Raw genomic sequence first — 5,000 nt, 5'->3', positions numbered from 1 at the left:
GTGAACGAGAAGAGAGCTTGTGGAGGGCTGCTGTTCAGTGAGACAGAGAGAGAGAGAGAGTTTTTTTTCAATCTTTTTATGAGGCCATCGTGTTGGAAAACATCAAGCGAACAAAGCTAACATGATCCCAAGGCAAGGCTTCAAACATACAGGTTGAAGAGGTTGCTCTTAACACACACACACACACACACACACTCTCTCTCTCACACACACACACAGGGTTCTACACACTCCAAAAGTTGATCAATACACTGCAGACACCGTCATTTATTTCCACTCTTTATTTATCTTTCTCTCCTATAAGGCGGTAAAGTTCAGTGAGTAAACATGGACAAACAACTCCACTTTTTCACATTAGGAAACCCTGACTGCCTCATTCTACAGGGACTTTTTTGGGGGTGTTTTTGCACTTATACTTTTACCATTGACATGCTTGTGTCAATACAGTGTTCACATTTTAACACTCAGAACTGATGAAGACATGTTTGTTGCTCCCACTGTTACTGATAATGACAGGGGTGACCAAGTGCATCATGGGAGATGAAGTGTTGATGACGATTATGACTCAAATCTCAGAGAACAATGAATAGTGGTTAGTAACAGTGATTAATAAAAATGTTAGCACAACCAGTGATACTTTGATGGAAATGCAGATAAATTGGCAGTCACCTTCCAGGACCTTTCCAAGCAAAGCCTCCTCTGCCCAGACAAGGAAATTACTTTTGCTCAGTTAAACTGTTATGGAAATGTTTCCAGTCTATTACCCCGCTAGGTGTTAGTCTTTGATGAATTGCATGGGAACAGCTGCATTTCAGTGGAAGAAGCACTGCGGCTCATTACGGTTTGAAAGATGCAGGTTTGTAATCTAGTAAATGGAGCAGGAGGCTCAGATATGCCAGAGTTGAGACGGAAGACAGATACATTTAAGATCAGCGTGGTTTAGATGTTTATCCATGCAGATATGTCCTCCATCTCTGCCAGTATTAAAGCAACAATAAAGAGTTTTTCGTACCTTAAAATAATGTTTCCAAAATCATTTCAGCGGTTTATCAACTCGTAACAGGGTGAACGGCACTTCTGCTTTCACTTCGCGGCCCTCTATCGGCTATAACCGCACTATGTAACTTTACGAGGTGGGGTAGTGTATCTGTAGTTCGATGAAATGAAACATCAGACACTACAAATTTGTCTTGATTCGATGTTGCAATACATCATACTTTCATAAAATCATGCAACATACTCTACCTTGTCTGTTATTTGCTGGATAAACAAATAGAGAGTGTGCGACAGAGGAAAGTGCTTTAGTGTTGCTTTAACTGGGCTTTTCTTAAGACCCTTTCCCACCCCAGTGTTTGGGCTGTCACGATACATAACCTTGTGTGTCCGATACAGCCATGTCTACAACATCAACAAAAAAAAACTTTCCTGGACTGACATGAAAATCAGGGAATATGATTAAGGAAAACCATTATTGAAAGTAATAATGATGAAACGTATACAGGTCAATGTTTGTCAAGGCACAAAAACCAGAAACAAATCTGTAAATCATATGGATATGATATGATATTAACATTACATGCAAGGGTGTTCTTGTACATTGTCATTAAACACAATGTTATTTGAACATAGATCCTAAAAAAATCCATTAGCGTGCCAATAGCCACGTGCCAATGGTGTGATAAGTGAGCATCATCGGAGAAGGGATTCACTGATTGATTTTAATGATTTCACTTTGGGCAGCAGCGGTCTCCCTATACTGGAGGCGTGAAATAAATCCCAATGTTATTAATATCAGCACTCTCTTTCCACAGAGGGTTGAACAACCATCTGGGTAATTGGGAATTTACCCAACAAGGCCCCACTGAACTGAAGTGGCTTTTTTTTAAACACTTGACAGAGAAATTGCTTTTGTTCAATTAAATCGCCGCCGAAACAGGTTTCCGAGTTATTAAGCACCGGCTTTATGGCCCCTTTGATGAATCACGTTGAGTATAAATTGCGGCGGAGTGGATAAAAATGTGATGTGCCTCTTTTGTGGCCTCAGACACACGGCGCTAGTCGGGTCCTTTGCTGCTTTGTTTTCGAACGCTTTGCGCTCAAATCCATGAGCACCTTTCTATCCCAGAGAGCGTAACATGTGTCTGTGTATTAACTGGTTTGTTACTGTATTACTGGCTATGATCGTAATAAACTTTCAACAGTGCAGTCTATGAGAGTTGGACCACGTGACGCGTCTCACCTGGGAGGGCTTGTTGACCCACACAGGGTCGGCTACATGATTAGACAACACATGTGGGAGTGGGGCGTGAGAGGAAACACCATGGGCCTCCAGCCTGAAACCTCTTTACATGAACTGTTCTCTCGCTCTCTCTCTCTTTCTCTCTCTCTCTCTCTCTCTCTCTCTCTCTCTCTCTCTCTCTCTCTCTCTCTCTTTTCAACAAAATATTTTATCAAACTCGTATTGCAAAACTTTTGATTTCTGAATTCGCTCACATTCCTGTTTATTGGCTTGTATTACTGTCAAGAGAACTGTTACTAGTCCAGGGCCTCTGTGTCTAACGCTGATGAGGTGATTCTGCATCGACTACAGTATTTGGCTAAGTGGTGCCTGGGGCGTCCGATTTCTCTTCTGGGGTGTGTTTCCCAAAACCATAGTTGCTGACTAAGTTACTTGTACATTGCTGGTTGCAATGTGATTTCCCAACCATTGCCAACCAACTAAGATGCAAACAGGTTAGCACCCCTGGACAGCTGTTAAAATGATGCTTTACACAGCTAAATAAAAGACCAGTTAGACATATAAGACCTAACAGCTACTGTATTTCAATGGAATCCTAAAGGCCAGAAAGACATTAATTGACAAATGAAAAAAACTATATGGACATATGGACACATTTCATTCATGTTTCCACTGTCCACATTTTAATTCAGCAAATTCATTGCACTCATTTGTATCCAGTATTTTCATGCAGGGGTGGACAAGAAAGGCCGAACTGGACTCTTAAGGTTGTCTTATCAATTTTCTGACTTGATTTCTTTGACGTTCATCTTAAATTAACTTTAATAATGAATGACCAGCAAATCTGTGTAAAATGTTTCAATGATAACAGAGGGACATACTTCATGACCTTGTAAAATCGCAGCAAAAATTAGACCTGTCTTCTCTAATAAATAACTGCAGAAAATGCCTCGCACTAGAAATGTGTTAAACGATGTTATCGTCTTTAAAAGGCACAGCAAGAGTTTAACTAAAGTACATCATAATGATTTAAGATCTTTTATACAGTGATGTGAGACACTTACTCACCTCCGAAATGAGCTCTCATGTTGTAGGAGTCATGCTGAGCTACAGCTGTCTTACGGTCTATTTCTTTAGCCAGAAAACCTCATCATGAGATTCATAAACTACCTGCCGTTTTATCCATCATATTCCTTTTTTTTCTTTTACTGTCTTCATCCACACTGCCCTATGTTTAATTTATTATGTTTAATAGATTTTTAAACCTTGATTAAATTCTTTGCTATGCCCCACTTGGAGTCTTAAAACCTTCCCATTAAGTAGATTTTAGTTACTGTAATATAAACTTGACACCTTTGTCCTTGCAAGAATCCTGAAGGAATTATATAGGATTTCTTGATGCACTTCACATTCCTTCTAAATGTAGCATAGTCAGGTTACTAACATATTCTTAGACAGACTTTCCACTTTGATTTTCAAACATTCAATCTATGGGATAATGGTGAAGTTCACTCAAATATTAGCTGGCTCAATCCAGAGCCATAGAAAGAGAGTTACAACACTCTTTGATGTCGAACAACACATCCAAAACCAACTGTGCTGAATGGCTGAATTGCAGGAGGGTGGGATGTATTTCCAATACTGGAGGGTATAATCTGGTAACTCATTGGCTACTCACCCAGTTATGCACAGTTTTCAGTTCCAAAACTGTCTCCAGCATCTAAGGCAATGGTAAGATGAGGAGAAGGAGAAGCAAGTTGTACTTCATAATCATTCCTGACATCCCTGACCCTGTTACCCTCAGCATCACAGATCATCCCTGTCACACTGATAACTGAAGCTGACTGGCATTTGCTATTAACCAAAGGTCTAAACTATAAATGCTGTTTACAAGCACTTGAGAAGAACTCAGAAGAGCAGCAAAAAGCACAGGCTTGTCAGTTTGAGCGCAATACAAAAAAAAAAAAAAAGCACAAAGACCTCCATGCCTCTGCAGTCCTGAGAAATTGAAGGTTAATTTGATATTCAGGAGCACCACTGCCATTGTGCATTACAGAGATGCTACTCAAGTCTCTTGCTGTGCAAGGTAATATGATTTGCTTCCTGGACATGGAGACACAACTCTGGGAAAATGTGGCTGCGTAATTGCACAGGGTTGAGTGGAGATCACAGGTTCTGGCCGACAAATTACCTTGTTATTGCACAGGCCAGACGATGGAAATATGACTCGCTACTCATTTGTGTATACACAGACCGATTGGAACTGATAAGCGATTGAAAGTACCATAGGGCTATTGAGAGGTCAGTGCTACGTAAACAGTGCATAATGGCCTGTCACAATTCCATTTAAGACTGCACTAAACATTTTTCATGCAGTTGCTGTCCTGTAAAATAAATAAATAAATAAATAAATAACAGTATTACAAGCCCTTGGGCTAAAATATGGTGGACCAATGAGTGATAAATGAGTGGTATTTATGGTACCACTCGTGGTAAAAGGGCTTCAAATTTATGGGAAGACAACTGACATTTACACTGACTGATACTCAGTTTAATTTGGCCCTCTTTGGGGATCTTCATGAAAAATGAGTAAAGTGCAGAGTTGTTTTTAATTGCCACAGATCCCGAGAAAGAGTGTGTGTGTGTGTGTGTATGTAGAAAAGAACTTCTCTTGTGTGTATTTAGTCATTTAGTCAAGCCCCAACTCTTCGTGTGACCTCATGGAGTTTAGAGAAGCAGAACTTCTTCTCCAGACACTTCC

At 40.2% G+C, this 5,000-nt stretch overlaps 1 protein-coding gene across 1 annotated transcript in view; it reads left to right on the top strand.

Annotated features, from left to right (window-relative positions):
* Nucleotides 1-5,000, top strand: part of LOC134070597 (zinc finger protein 883-like) — a 55,056-nt gene that overhangs the window by 5,294 nt on the left and 44,762 nt on the right. The gene's annotated exons all lie outside the window — the stretch shown is intronic.

This window comes from Sardina pilchardus, chromosome 22 (genome assembly GCF_963854185.1).
Source record: "Sardina pilchardus chromosome 22, fSarPil1.1, whole genome shotgun sequence".
NCBI lineage: Eukaryota > Metazoa > Chordata > Actinopteri > Clupeiformes > Clupeidae > Sardina > Sardina pilchardus.
The sequence above is the reverse complement of the archived record's forward strand: the minus strand, read 5'-3'. Positions and strand labels throughout refer to the sequence as shown.